The following is a 16969-nucleotide window of genomic DNA, read 5'->3' as shown; positions in this document are numbered from 1 at the left end:
TCCAAGCTAAGTTGTCCAGGCTAAGACAACAATAAAAAAGCGTGTTTACAATAACAATAACTTGAAATAAATTAAGGAACAAATTTTAATTAAAAACTGGAGCAATATTAACTTCAATGATGATATAAATTTGATCTACGATTCTTTTTTTAAAACATTTATAACCACCTATGACGCAAACTTCCCTATTCTTAAAATAATCCTTAACGCCAGGGACGTATCGCGTCCTTGGATAACTAAAAGACTTAAAAAAAAGATCAAAGGTGAAGCAAAAACATTATATTAAATATCTAAATATTAATCAGTCAAGCATGAAAATTAACTACTTAACTTATAAAAATAACTTTGAAAACTCGGTAAAAATGCGAAAAGATATTACTACTCCAATAATAGAAATAAATAATAGAAATAATAAATAAAAATAATAAATACGGTAATGATAAAAAATAATAAATGAAAATTTTTTTGTTTTCTTTAATTTTCAACTGTTATTACTTTTCAAATATGTTTGACTCCGGTTATTATTAGTACCTTGTTGGAAAAGGATTTGGAGTGGGTAATATCCTCTTCCCCAATATTTATTTAAGAGGAGGGTCACTTCTATCGCCCTTCCCTTTCAAATCTCTAACCTGGCTGTTTTAGTCACTCCCCCTAAAACTGATATGACCTTTCTACGCTACTCAATAACATTTTACTTTATATTTTGAAACATAGTATGTTCAATAAGTTTTCTATGTTCAGTTAATTATTTAAAGTTTACTAATATATTATAATAATATCATTTCAGTTAATTAATTATAATTAGAGTAAAAAACATTGCTGAAGTTGAAGGTATTGCTTTTTCCTTTTAATCTGTAAGTATTTTGAATATTTAAAAATATGATTTGGTGGTATTAATGTGTATAGTAGTAAATTAATTCATAAAAGAGTTTTAACTTAGGATATTATGATAAGAAAGTCACATTGTCATAAAGGTTCTGCATAGACAAATAAGAAATGGGGCACAGTTTTGTGGACAGATGAACCTAAATTTAATATCTTTGGACCAGATGGTAAGCAGTTTGTACGCAAACCACTAAATAAAGAGTTTGACCCACATTATACTAAAAAAACAGTTTAATTTGGTGGTCGAAGCATTATGGAGTAGGGATGTTTCTCGTTTGATTGGTCGATTGGTCCTATCTATTTAATAACAAACACCATGAAAGCTGATATTTATACTAATATACTCGAAGAAATAATGCTTCCTTTTGCTGAGGATAACATGCCGCTGCTCTTGATATTTCAACAAGATAACAATTTAAAACATACAGCTTCAATTACAAAGAGATGATTCCAAAATCATGGTATGAGACAATTGGACTAGTCAGCATAATCGCCAGATTTGAATCCAATAGACAATTTTTAGAAAATTGTATAGTATGAGGTAGGAAAACAAAAGCCTCGGAACAAAAGGGATCTGTGGAAGACTGTGAAAACATCATGGTATATTATTCCAATACAAACATGCCATAAATTGGTCAACAGCATGCCCAAAAGATCAAAGTGAAAAAAAATTTAGAACATGCAACAAAATATTAGGCATTTTTTATAAATATTGTATGAAGTGATTGATAAACCTTTTTCAGAAGAAAAGAAAAGCTTGTTTTTGTTCTAAATTGGTTTTAATTATTTTTGTTAAATACTTGTTTTATAAACATTGAATTCTCTTGATTCTTTCAAATATAGAATCAAATTAACCATTTCTGTATTTATTAGTCTTTCCAGTAAATTTCCGGCTACTTTAAACAAAATTGTTAGTAACATGAAAAAAATTAAAAACAACTTCATAATTTTTTAAAAATATATAATTTTTACCAAAAAAGTTTATAAAAACATAAGAGTTAATATCAGTTAACATCATTTGCTGTGAATAAAAAGCATTTTTCTAAATGTTTAGGTGTGTATTTATTATTTTTTCCACCACTGCATATTAAAATTACACATATAATGTATACCTTTTTATCAGTGTTGTACTGATAAAATATAGATTAATGCAATAGAAATATGGAAAAACTTACTTACTTGGAAAAACCTTTTTTGAATAAGGTTGCTAGTTTTATTATAAAATCGGAAGGTTTTTGATTTTTTAATGAAATAAGATTAAAAATTGCATCAAGTAGTTGATAATTTAAGTAATTCATTTGAAGTTATAAAATATTTATCTGTTACAAAATGTTATGTCATATTTATAAGAAATAAAAATTGTGTTACTATTATTAGTTATAATCATGCCTAAAAAATTTTCAATAGTTAATTGACTACAAATTATTTAATATCAACTTCAGAAGAAAAGCCTCATGTTTACATGTTTCCAAATGACACACGAAAGTTGCAATATTGGTTGTCATGTATTCCAAATGCTTTTGAAAAAGTAACTTCAAATTTGGGTGTGTCTAAAAAACCACGCTGCAAAATAAACAAGCCTCCTTGATCAAAGTTTGAGGCAAGCATTCTTAAAGTTGTTTTTATTGATAAATCTTACAATGACTAATATTATTATTATCTTTTTTTTAGGTTCCTGTTGATCTCCGATCTATTTTTACTGGATGCACATCTTCAATGGTGCACCAAACAGCCTCAACACAACCAAGATCTACATATATATAAAAAAATTTTTAACATCATGAAATGCAATGCCTGCTGAAATGAATGATTTCAATCATATTGAATTGGTGAAAAGAAGAACAATACAAGTACATTTTTTGTTATTTGCACTTTTTTTCATAATTTCTTTTAAATTATGTCAATCTCTCTACGTACTACTAAAATAATACTAGCCCATCTTTCTTTCATTATTTTTTGCCATAAAGTAAATTTAAACTAGTCAAAGAACAATACTTAAACATTGATTATCTCTAAATGAAAATATTGGACTAGAACTGATCTTCTTTTCACCGATTCAATTGATTTAGTTAGATTTTATGATGTTGAAACAATGCTGTCTGAAATAAAAGAAAGATAACATTAATAGTTTTTTCTTTGTTTTATGATATTTGTTTGTTTTGATTTAAAGTTTACTTGTTCATAAATCTATTTTAGATATCCTCAATTCTTTGCATTCATTAAAAACTCAAAAGTCGTTTTGTTTGATGTTTCTCGATCATGTCTGCCCAAACCAGTATTTTCTGTTGAAATTAATTGTCATTTAAGTCAAGTTAATATTAATTGTAGGAGTTAAATGCTATGACCTGATCGCTTTTTTTATTGTCTTACTCGGTGGTCACAGCTTGAAACTATTGTCAAAAGAGTTTGTACTTCATGTCCTGAAATAAAAGATGAAGTATTAAGTTTAATTAGTCAAATGAAAACACATATAGTAATGCTTCTGAAAAAGTTTCTTTTCTAATTGAACAACTATGCCTCGCCACTTATTCTCCAAATGGATGTCGCTTTTGTTCTTATGCATACCTTGTGCACTTGAATTGTATTTGTCCTCCTAATGTTGTTATCGTTGTTTGAGAAACCTGCTTTGATTGACTAGTCCAAGGACTCTCAGACGTATATTAAGCCAAGTGTTAGTTTCAGAAGAAGACACCTCAATGAATATAGTGAAAACAATACCACTAAAATTGCAAAAACATTTTTAGTCTTTATGATTAAATCTATGTTTGGTACACCGTCCTTTGTTTGTAGAGTTGTACCAATAGTACCAAATTGTCAATACACTTTCTTCGCAATTTGGTCTTGAACATAAATAAACAAATAATTGATACAGGAGGAGAATTATTGTGTCTCTTGTCAAATAACCATCCAAAAAATCAAAGTGTTTATACAAAGCTTTCTCGTCAACAAGAGTTTTCCATGGCAAGGTGTAAATAAAAAACTAGTTATTATGCTACACGACCCAGTTTATTTAATTGAAATTATAAGAAACAATTGGTTTACAGAAAAAAACTCAAACAATTTGTTTAAAAATTAATAATTAACCTCTCTCTGTTTATTGGTTTCACGTTGTTTAATTATATAATAGACAGAAATTGTGTGTTGTCAAAACTACAAACTTTTCACGCAAGTCAGTGTACCTTTTTTTTGATTGATAGACAAAACGTTGCAAACATGGTTGCTGTATTTAACTGAAAAACAGTTGCAGTGTTGAGATTTTGAGAACACTGCCTGTTATTTGGCACCAATTGTTTCACTACGGAACATGCTAAACGTAAAGAGGAAAGGTCGTGATGTTTTACTTAATGATGCCAATAGGTCTCATTTCCGGACACTCGATGACTTTAGATTTATAGAAATTTTAGCATTTGAGCATGCAACTTCTAAGATGTCAGAGGTAAAGGCATTTAAGCGTCGAAATACTTTTATACTAGAAACAAAATAGACTTTAGTTAACACTCTACAACGATTGGTAAAATTAATAAAAAAAACTGCTTTCAGAAGATCATCAATATGTTCTTCCTGGTATTTTTCAAACAGATCATCTTGAAGGTGAACTTAGCATATACAGGTAAAATTATTTTTGTGTTACTTATAGTTAAAACTTAGAAAATAAATATTTCTCTGATATATTTATTTATTTATGATATATATATTTATTTAAAGTATTCATTTTTAAGATACATAAGTTTGACAATCACTGTTTTAGCCATTATCTAGACTAGAGTCAAGCCAATTTGTTTGGCCTTATCGTTTTGTAAATTTTTTGCTTATAGAGAGACAATTATGCAGTGTTTTTGTTTATCTGTGTACAACTAAACTATATTATCACAGCGGAACAACAACTGAATAGTTTGCACTATCAGCGGTTAAAATTACTCAGCAAACTTGTTTCTTTGGATGAAACTGATATTCATTGCTCATGCACACATTCAGACTGTTGCAATATTGATCTATTGAAAGAGTATATTATTTATTTAGATTGATGTTTAATTAATGCTGGCATTGAATCTAATAATGATAAGGAGAATGCTACCCTTTTTTATATGGCTGGTTATGTACAGCACAAGATCAATCCGCACTGTGTGGTTGATACATCAACATTACAGTCAGCTAGTTCTGAATTTACAGATTATGTTTCACGTAGTAAATTGCGTTATCCTGGTGATACTCTTTTCCAGCTTATTTGTTTTTGTTATATGCTGTTTAACAGCGTTCCAAAGTCTGAAAAACGTTACTATTTGATTTAGAAACAGACAGTATAGATACTACAAAAGTAAGTATCTCAATAATAACTAACTATTTCTTGAAAGGTTCAGAACAGAAAAAGAAAGAAACTCAATACTTAGTGGTCTGATCTTTTAGTTTTTGATGGTGATCTAATTAGAAAACTTTTAAAAAAGTATCTATGGTTTTACATTTATTTGATTTGAAATTTATTTATAATTATATGTTTATTACTATGTTATAAATATAATATAGGGGAGAGTGGGATATTGGCGAACACCTAAGCGGGAATGCGAATTAAAGTTATACAAGTTACACAAGTTATACAAAATTGATTATATTTGATTATTACTTATCGTTTAGTCTAACTATTTAGTCACAAACCTCTAACAGCAATTTTTATATATCTTATTACAGAATAAAAATTTAGGGCAAAAATAAAACCAATTGGTGTTTGGAATTACCCTTCGTACGTGGGGTAATTCCGAACACACCTTGGAGTAATCACAAACACTGTAGTGTAACGACGAACAAAATGCTAAATGTAACAACTAAGAGCGGAAATTACAAAAAAAATCTCAGGATACCAGGCCTCACAATTGCAACACATAATCCAGTCGTCCATGGGCAAATCATGAAACCTTTCATTGCAACTTATTACAGCAATACTCTTTTAAATTAATATTAAATTTTTTAATTATTATTTAAAAAAATTACAAACAAAAATCACAAAATTAAACCCCGGGATGTGCATTCACCATTTGTGCACTTTTGCGCAACCAGGACTGGTATTTATGACACATGATCCAGTCTTCTAAGTCAGGATCCTTATACTTTTCTTCGCAAACTAAACAAAAAAGTTCTGTATCACCTCTGGCTCTCTTTTCTTCTTTACATGATGGTTTGTGACCAGTCTCTAATAGAATAAAGTTCTTCGTTCTCTTTTTACTTTTACCAGTAGTATATTTTACTCTTTCCTTCTTACTTTTTTTTTGCTCTAAAATATTTCTCATTGGCGAACTTGTAATAATAGTGAAATGTTACCTTCTTAAACATTCTCTGGTTTTCACTCTATTAAATGAAACTACGTGTCGAACAATTTATCTGTTAAAATTAAATGTGACAAAAGTAAGAAACATTAAAGTTCTGGCCACCTAACGTCAGTGTGTTATCAATGACACTTTAGACGTTCGAAATTACCCCACTAAGATTGTTCGTTATTTCCCCTCGAACACAAACAAATGAAATACGATTAATCTATTAAGGTTGTATTGACATAACCAAAATAAAATACGCGTTAAAAACTCCTTGATTATGGTACTATGCAACAACATCAAAAAAAGGAATGGTTTTATATCCATAGTGGCTACAACAGGAATGTTTCTCAAGCAAAAATTTACATGTAACTATCAGAAAAAGTTAGGATCAATTTATTGGGAACAACAAGCGCAGCTTCACTACACATTGCACGTCTGGAACTGATTATGGGACCCCCTCTCAGCAGGCAAAACGAAATTCTCAACTATCTTGATCTATCATGTCGTTTTGACCATTTTTGGAGTTACCCAGCGTTTACCATTACCCAACTCTCCCCTAGAATGATAAGTAATGACAACTTAATTAATTAACGGTGTCTTTAAAAATGGTTATTTACAGTGATTCACAGCATCTTTGTAAAAAGTTGTTTTATTTCTAACATTTGATTAACACAATTTAATTTTTGTTCAAAAATTGTGATAAATACTTGAGCCATAAAATTTTTTTGTTACATTTCTTTTGATAATTATAGTATTGTTTAATAATTGAAGTGTTTCGCTTTTTTTTTCATCGGCCCTGTCGTCAAAAATACATGATATAAGAGTTTCGCGTCGCGTTGCTTTAGTTGTTCCTGTTCAAAGATAATTTGGCACTTAATAAAAAGATTGCTCGAAAAATAAGAAAAGTACTATATCAGTAGCAAATGCAATAAAAATTAAAAAGAAAATATTTATGAACCTAATAAAAATACTTTTGAATTTAACAAACTTTTTTCTTCTATCAGATCAAGCTTATCAAAAAAAGTTCCTTATCTTAATGACAAATCAATTGAATGACGTTATAGATTAATTAATTTATAACGTCACCTAATTCAACTTAAGTTTTTTAAACCAACATTCAGCGAACTTGAAGCAGCGTTTAAATCATGAAAACGAAACAAGATAACTGGGGCTTATTGAATCAATGGAAATGATGTAATACTCTTCTTTGACGGTTCGAAACCTTATAACTTGTAAAGCATCTGTTGGATCAATCCTTTCCAGACTCTTTAAAGGTAGAAAAAATAATACCTATTTTTAAATCAGGTGACCATACTAATATTACAATTTATCGTCCTATCTAATTTAGTGTTCGCTAAAATATTAAAAAGAATAATGTATAACAGGGTCTACAGTTATACTTTTTAATTCTAAACTTTTATATAACAATCAAATTGGCTTTCAGAGAAATAATTCTACTGAACACGCCATACTCCAACTAACACGTAGCATTTCTGATTCTTTTAAAAATTCTAATTATACACCAGGAGTATTCATTGGTTTGTCTAAAGCTTGTGAAACTATCATTATATTACAAAAACTAGAACTTTATGGCATTATTGAAAAATATCTAAGCTGGTTGAAAAGCTATCTTAGTAAGTAAACTATCCTAGTAATCGTAAGCAGTTCGTTTATATTCAAGACTCTACTTGCCGTTATTAATGAATGTAACATGTGGTGTCACACAGGGATCCATAGTTGGGTTCCTATTCTTTACAATATATATATAAATGAACTTAATAAAGCATCTAACTTAACTACTATAGTTTTAGCTGATGATACGAATCTATTACAAACTCATGATGTAACATAAATTCACTTTTTAATAGGATGACACAAGAACTAAATATAACCTCAAAATGGTTTAAAAAAAAACACTATGTCCCTCAATATTGATAAAGCAAAATGAACAATTTTTAACCCACTATTCAGAAAAAAATTCCTGCCAAATGCGATGTCCGACCTCTTTATTGATGATACAATACTAAAAAGGGCAAAAGTTACAAAACTCCTAGGTTCGTCTTGTAGACGAAAACATGTAAACATGTTCTAGGTGTTCTTGTTGACGAAAACATATCCTGGAAACGGCAAATCTGTAATATCTTCATAAAAATTGCTGAAAGTATTGGAATTATGTTTAAAGTTCGACATATGTTAAATAAACAACAATTAATATATCTATATTATTCGTTTATCCACTGCCATTGAATTTATACAAATGTTGTATGAGGAAGCGCGCACAAAACTTGAGTTAAATCTCTTCATCAGCATTTTGTTAATCGTTTTTTAAATTTAAAACCACTTCTTAGAGTAATGAAAGCCTTAAATGTATACGAACTAAATGTTTATAATAGTTTATATTTTATGTTTAAATGTAAAAATCACTTATCTAACCTTTATAATGTAAAACACATAGACAAATGCAATCTTTGTAATTAGCCAAATTCATTAGACGCGGTCCGCACACTTATGTTTACGATGTAGGGAAAAAAATAAAATAGGCAGCTTTTCAGTTTGATAAAGTATCAACAAGTGTTCCACATCTTAATATTTATACTTTTTCTGGCTAGATTTTTAAAACGCTTTAATTGTATTGGGATTCTGCTTTATGCTTTATAAAAATTTTAAATCAAAAGATTCGAATGGTCTGCTTAAATATTATCGTTCGCCAAGATCAGAAAGCGTACAAAAAACCTATATGAAGTTATTTAAAGCACGTTTATAAAGAGAGATTTAATATAAACAATTTATAATGCAATACATCAAATATTTAAAAATATTTGATGTATTGCATCTGTACACTCAATCTGTTGCTGGCATTGAACATAATATTGAAGAAAATTTTCTACTTGTTGTTTATGGCCCAACGCAATTAACACAATCTTGAGTTGTCTAGTCTAACAAACTTCTTGATAGATCTAATTTATCAGGGCTACAACCATATTTATTGTTGATTAGGCTAATAAAGTATATGTATTTTTGCTTTAAGAAGTTTTCAAATAATTTACCTTTTTGAATATTTTCTAAATGGCTTAGGCCTGGTGTAAAAAACATTCTAAAAAGCATTCCAATATACCATAACCCTAAAAGTTTTCCAAAAAAACCAAGTATATTAGATAGTCTTGCAGCTGTAACTTTATGTTTTCTGTAAACATGCTACTTTTTTGTACTTTGTTCTATGCTTATGTAATTAATACCATATCATTTTGGAGCCATGCGATTACTAAGGTCAATATTTACAATGTCATTATTAAAAAGTTATCTATTAATGAGAAATATGCTATGCCTTTTAAACCATTATATGTTCTTTGTACATCAGTATTTTCAGTCTTATTTCAAATGATATTAGTGACAATTTTGGTATTATTTTTAAAAGTGTTAGAAGAAGTTTCTTCAAGTATTATTATAACTTGAATCTTCCGTGAGTTTATTAATATAGAAGTCAATATTTTCAATTTTAGTGTTATCTATGTGAAGTATAATTGGATCAAATAATGAGGTATTAAAACAAATATAATCGGATAAAACAAAGGCAGTTCTGTGTGAGTATTTATAACATAAATGTTGACAGGCTAATGATTCGCGTTCAAATTTCAATTTTTATTTGTACAAAATAAACACGTTGCAACTAAACAGCCATTTCTTAAAAGTGTTATTTCAATTTTTTAACAATGATACATCTGTTTAAAAATAGTTTAGTTCTGGATATGCTGATATAGCAGTTGTCATCTTTTTTATTTAAGACTCAATTAATTTTAAAAAATGATTACACTTTGTAACTGTTCTGTGCAAGAAAGAACCAAAATCTTTTCTTTTATAGTTTTCATTGTATTTAGTATTTTATCATTATTGTGTTTTAAAAAACACAAAAGTGAAAGTAAGTAAACACCAAAGTGAAAGTAAACCCAGTACGCAACCTACTAGAACTAACAGGACAACTTCAATGTTCTATTTTAGGACTAAATCAATCAAAAAGTAAAACAACTGATCTGAATTTATCAATATATAATTTTATACTCATAGATTTAATGCATGTAACATTTAACCAGGTAATTATTTTATTTTGCAACTTTGTAGCATTTTTTATGTTTTTTCAGGAAGACGCAGTTTCCTTCCTTTTTTATGGTCACAATATCTCTAGACGATATCTTCACTAATTTTCTTATCGTAAAACATCTTGTTTGATGACAATTCAGCTGTAATTTTCGGTATTTTAAGAGATACTTCATTAAAAATACATGTTTGCTATTTAATAAAAATATTCAATAGCCTATTAGGCTTCCTTTTTTCTTTTAGCTTTAAAAAACCTAAATACATTTGCATTTTCTTTCGCAATTCCTCGAAAGTATCTTTTTAACCATTTAGGTTTTTAATTATGATGAATTAAGAACTAATAGTAGCAGGGACAGTATTGTTTAGTTGATTTTTTTTAATAAAAAAGGTAAACATCTTTACTTTTTTCCTTACAGACGGGTTGGAATTGTTTTGAGTTTGCATGCGCAAATTCTTGGCAGTCAAAACAAATCGTTGTGGGTTAATTTTTTGCTGGACGTCGTATTAAACTTCTGAAGATGTGGTCAAAATCTTTGTATTTTACCATGTTAAACAGTAGTGATTTTTTTTCCCAGCAAAACATAATCAATAAGAAATTAAGCAAACTTCCAGTAGGCTATTGAATGTATTTGATGTAAGCGTAAATCTATCAGGAATAAAAGGGTAGTTTTCAAACCTTGTTATATAATTATAACATCTTATTATAAGACAAGAGTATATCAGAAACTAATGTTATTGCCGCATAAAGATAAATTGTATTTTAGTCCGAGCAACTCAAAATAAAAAATAAATGAAGGCAATTAAGTATGATTTTGATAAAACAAAGTCAATAATTATTTGTTAACACCAGAGCTTTGTGTATTTTGTTATCTTTAGTACACTTTTACTGGTCAAATAAAGAATTGCAACTACACAAAATCTGACATTTAGCCACACACACACAAAAAAGAAATCTTCAAAAATATTTAAAAAAATAACAAGATTAGCACAAAAAAGACACATCTCTAATTGTAGACACAATCAATATAAAAAAAAATTGCTTTGATTTTGTTAACGTTATTTTGACAAGGAAATATTTTACAAAACTTTTTTATGAGAACTAGCATAAAATATCATAAGTAACTTTAACTCATATACCAAAATATCCTTAAACCAAGCCTTTAAGGTCTTTCAAAAAAAAAGTTTTAAAACAAAAAACAAAGTTTAATGGAAAAAAAGGAAAATATTTGAAGCTTCATAAAAGAATTGATAAATAAATGTCTAAATCTTTAAAAAAATCATTTCAAAGGCAAAATTAAATACCAAATCATGTTTTTAACAATATGTGGCTATGAAAATAAACGTTTTTTATAAGCCGAAATATATTGCAAAATAATCGTGCAGACAGAAGAACCCTATTAAACATAATTTTATTTCAAGCAACTGTTGCATATCCAGGAACCAACTGGATCTTGTGTAATTTTCACATAAGAATAATGAAACCACTCAACTTTACAACCTGATTTATCACATGCTATCATTGGTTCAAAACAGGGTCTTTTATAAATACAGTAATACTTTTGTTTATTGTCTAAACATAAATCATTTTTGTATGTAACAACTTCAGGAGTTAAACACTTAATGAATAATTTCCGAAGCAAAGGCATCATTTCATCAATAAACTTTAAGTCTCTTGTAACTTGAACTAATAAATAATGATTTGAAGCCCAAACAAAAAAGTCACAATATTCTTTATTTAGAACATATAGTTAACCCTGCACTTGTGCATAATATTTATGATTTTTCTTCATGTTTTCAAATGAATCAATAGGGAAATTTTTATCTGTTTCCCAATTCACTAAACCATTTCGATAATTGAATGGACAGTTTATTTCTAGCAAACCGACAGTATGGCAAGAACAGCTTACTATAGAGTCAGGTGAAGCTCCTAAGTATGGTTTATTGTATAAAATGTGAAGGTCTGAAGTTGTCAATTGGAAGTTTTTGTGTTTTTCTTTCATAATGGTTTCATAGTGTTACATTCCATTTCTTTGCCATAAGTTAAGGAAGGTGTGTTATGTGCTTTCGTATAACACATTAGCTTATTAAGCAATGACTTACTTGAGTTGTTATATTTGAAATGCATAACTTCATAAAAATTAGAGGCTGTAATTCTCCCTGCTCTGTGAATTTTCAATGTACTGGATAAACTCTACAGTTTAGTAATTTAAAAAAAAAAAATCAAATGAACTTGAGGTGTAAGTTAATTTGTATTTTTTGTATTTTAAAAAACATCTCTCTATTAAAACAGAATCATCTAAATTAATTGCTTTAATCAATCAAACAGACTTGTTAAAGGTTCTGGACATAGATTTTCTTCTGTCTCATCAAATATCAATATACCGTCAGTATTTTTCTAAGACAATACGTAATTAAAATACGCTGCTTTAGGCATAACCTTTGGTTGTTCTTGAACTTTATCAAGACCCAAATTTTTTACGGATTCTTCTGCATTGATGGAATAATTTTTACAGTAATTTTAGCTGATCTTATTTCACATGGTAAATCATTACATTTTGGTTTATTAAAGGATATATTTTGCAATGATGATGCTTCAGCCTTTCTCTTTACTTGGTTCCATTGATACAGTTTACTAGTAACAGAAGTCTTATTGGCTTCAGTTCGATCGTTTATCGATTGGATACTGGTCCGGTAACGTTTCCTTGTTTGTTAATTTCTTCTTGTAATCTAATTGATCACTACCGTTTAACATGTTAAAATACAAAGATTTATAAATAAAATGACCACATCTTCAGAAGTTTCATACGAAGTCCAGCAAAAAATTAACCAACAACGATTTGTTTTGACTGCCAAGAATTTGCGCATGCGTGCATCAACGGACAAATTCATAACAATTCCAACCCGTCTATATCAAATTAATTTCGAGACCAGGCCTCTAAAATGAATTTGGCTAATCGAAAAAATCTCCAAGAATCTTTCTGCCAAACTAAATTTGAACAACTATTTATTTCTTATCGCGGTCCCTTTTTTATGAAATAAAATAGTTTTGCCTAATTTTGATTTGTCTTTAGAATGGACTTTAACTTCTTTCAAACGAAAATTAAAAGAAGTTACCTTTTTAACAAAAAATATTTATTCTTGTTTTAGTTCTTTCGTTTCATTTATTTTATTCAGTATACTAATATTTTAATTGTACAATAATATATAGTTTATGGTGGTTTATTCTTAAAGGTTAATTTGATTTTTTCTTTATTATTATTATTATGTTTGATATTTTAAATGGCTTCTGAGTTGTAATATAAATATATTTATACATATATCCGAGTTAATTAATGTAGTTAAAACTTGGATACATCTTTATATACCCGAAACATTCGAAAAAAAAAGTATAGTCTAAAAAATGGACCGCACGAGAAGATTCTCACAAAAAATAGTAAAAGCTATTTTTTGAATGGGAAAGTGTTGTCAATTGCTTTTTGGAATAGTCATGGATTTATTTTCATCGGTTACCTTCAAAACGGTAAAATCACTACAGGAGAATACTACGCATTATTACTAGATGACCAATTTATCACCGTTATTTAAATGACTAAATTTGCAAAGAAAAACATCTTGTTTCAGCAAGACAGCGCACCGTCTCACTCCTGAGCGGTTGCTAGGGCAAAAATCCATTTTACGGTTTTAAATCGATTTAAGGTTTGAACTGCTTGACCATCCGCCTTACTCACCAGATCTAGCTCTAAACTACTTCTTTTTTTAATCTAAAAATTCTACTAGAAGAACAAATATTTTCGTCAAATATCAAGCCAATCAACTTTGTACAAAGAAAAAAAGCCGAGTACTATTTGACCGGGTTACAGAGTTAGGAGTCTCCATCTCTGTGACCCATCGGAAACATTTGAGATCTCAACTCAAATAGCTCTAAGAAAGCTAAACAAAAACCTAAACCTCAAAGCTTAAGTGTTTGTAACCTCTTGAAAATTTTTTTCCTTTTTTATTATTTGCATTTTTTAAATACGCAATTTTTTTAATCTTTAGATTCAAAAAATATACCACTGGTTTAAAAATAACGGATAAACTTAAAATCACTAAACATATTTTATAAAAAATCCTACCTTTACAAGGGGTGGATTGATCAAGTAAGGAAGGGGGGGGGGGCAATTTTTCAGCAAATCTTTTTTATACAATTTTTGTTTGAATATTACTCTTTTTCTGTCATACTCTTATGCTTATACTTATATGTATTAATCTTTAATTTTTAACTTTAATTCTAAACAAACTACTTTAACCAGTGTAACTATGAAATGACATCATATATTGGTATCTCAGTAGTCCGGTTAATTGATTCACTTTTAAATAGTTCACGTACTATGTAAAGTTTACTACTTAAGTTGTGCGGCGCAAATTTCAACGTGTTGAAAGTTTAAAAGCAAAAAGAAATTTATTGAAATTTCTAAAATATCAATTCTTTTTATTTAAAAAATAAAAACCATGGTAAGTAATTACTTACCGTGGTTTTTATTTCTGCAAATAAAACAATTTAACACATTTTCTTTTAATTATTTTACTTTTTATTTAGTTTTTAAATGACGCAATTTAATATTGTATTATTAATTTTATATAATTAATGCTTACTTCAAATATATTTAAATTGACATTATAAACTGAACGTTAGGGATAGTCAAAATGTTGAAACATTTATTAAGGTTTTCGGTTTCGCAACAGACTATTTTTTTAATGTTTATCTGCTTTTTTCTGTCTTGTTCTCTAAAATTCTTTTAAATAATTATCTCTAAAATTATCTCAGTTAATCATTTTTTTTTTCATAATTTTGAAAGAATACCTTACCTAATACAAACCTGTTAAACTAATATAATATTGTAAGCCATGTCCTGTAAGTGTTGCCAGTGCTGAACGTAGGTTCTCAACCGTGCAAAGAATTCAAAATTGGCTGAGAACACAAATGACAAAAAACAGACTAGCGGATTGGCCTTACTTAATGTGCACAGAGAAATTCCAGTAAATGATGAAAACGCGATTGACCGTTTTGCGAAGTCGGTAAATCGTAAATTAAACTTTGTAATTTAAGTTGTTAAAATAATCAACAAGTATGCTTTGTTAAAATTTGTTAAAATAATCAATCAAGTATGCTTTTTTAACAAATTTTTTTTACAAATACTAAAAACAAAAAAAATTTTTTTCAAATCATGTAAGAGGCAGGAGGGGGGTGGGGGGTGCTATCACCCCATTGCCCCTTCCTATGGATCCACCCTTGCCTGTAGAACATATATAATATATATATCTTAATTCATACAACTGAACTAATGAACAATGTTTTATTATTTAATCTTCTACGTTCATTGTAGCAAAATATTGGCATGCATGCCAATATTTTTCTACAATAATAAGAAATCTAAGGGTCCGTGTTTTAATGCCGGTTTCGGTGAAATAAGCAACATTGGTAAGAAAGTTGTCGTGAACTTTCTGGTTAAATGCTTTTCCGCTGGGCTCAAAAACAGAAAAAAAAAATTTTGAAACTGTTTAATCTATAGTTAAAAAACGAAAAAGAGCTCTTTATGTAATATAATAAGCTTTGGCTATCGGTTTTATTTTTACGTAATATAAAAGTGATTGTTTTGCATCTTTCTATATAACAAAACAATCATAAACTGGGTTAAAAAAAGTTAATCTAAGAAATGGAATAAGAAAAACTTTTTCAGTTTTTATTTTCTTAATATGGCTTTTTTTATATTTATAATTAATAGTTAAAAATACAACATATTAATTAGCATTTTTTTTATATTTAACTTTTATGATCTCATGTCCGATTTTAATGATCTTATGTCTGACTTTATTGATCTGATGTCCGATCAACTTTTTTATTTACATAGCTCACAAAACTATTAAAAATCAATAGCTTTTTTAAAAATTAAAAAGTTAATAATAATTAAAACAAAGTTACATTTTAAAAAATGCAACCAAAATAAAATTTAAAATAATTCAATTTGATATTGGAAATTTATTAACAAAATTTAACAACCGGATGACTTTTTTCAACTTTTGATGTAAACCTTTTAATGCAACTTTAGTAGACGCGCATAAATCAAATATAAATTTAATATAGACATGAAAACCTGCAAAGTAAGTAATATTTTAAAATAACTTTTATATTAAACAACATGGTTTCAGACTTAATGATATCAAAATATCTATCAGCTTACTTTAAATAGAATTCTGACTGTATTCTTTTATATGCTTTATATGTAAAGCGAGAACAATCTTACCATTCAAGCAGATTTGATAAACTTTGTTTTCAACCACTGCTACTAATAAACTTTCAAAATATTTGTGATGATTTAATTTTGTTCACAATTATTTCAATCAAAAATCAAAATTAATTCTACTAGCAAAAGGAATAAAGTAAATTCGTTTAATAAATTAAAGTCTTTTAAGTAAGATTATCTCTTTAACAATTTTAGAATTCTGTGTAACTTTAATCCTACAACAACAACAATAGTAAAAAAAAACAGAAAGTTAACTGAGAAATATTCAATTTTATATAATCTCACTCTAACTGAGAAATGTTTTTTATGGCTAGATTTGTGTGACTTCATGTGTGTAGCTAAAATGCGTTAACGTTATTAATCGAAAAAACGACATGTAGAATAACTTGAACTGATTGTCAAAAA

General features: G+C 28.3%; 1 protein-coding gene across 5 annotated transcripts in view; it reads right to left on the bottom strand.

Annotated features, from left to right (window-relative positions):
• LOC101235964 (SCO-spondin) overlaps window positions 1–16740 on the bottom strand; it is a 204726-nt gene extending 187986 nt beyond the window's left edge. For 2 of the 5 annotated variants that reach the window (XM_065808146.1, XM_065808148.1), the window contains exon 1: window positions 16502–16642. The gene's annotated coding sequence lies outside the window, so the exon portion shown is untranslated. Of the gene's footprint in view, window positions 1–16501 lie in introns of all 5 variants that reach the window. The other 3 variants (XM_065808144.1, XM_065808145.1, XM_065808147.1) reach the window with 3 other exon arrangements.
• Between the last annotated feature and the right edge of the window lie 229 nt (window positions 16741–16969).

The sequence above is a fragment of the Hydra vulgaris genome, chromosome 10 (assembly GCF_038396675.1).
Source record: "Hydra vulgaris chromosome 10, alternate assembly HydraT2T_AEP".
In the NCBI taxonomy this organism is placed as follows: domain Eukaryota; kingdom Metazoa; phylum Cnidaria; class Hydrozoa; order Anthoathecata; family Hydridae; genus Hydra; species Hydra vulgaris.
This window is presented reverse-complemented; position numbering and strand designations above follow the sequence as displayed.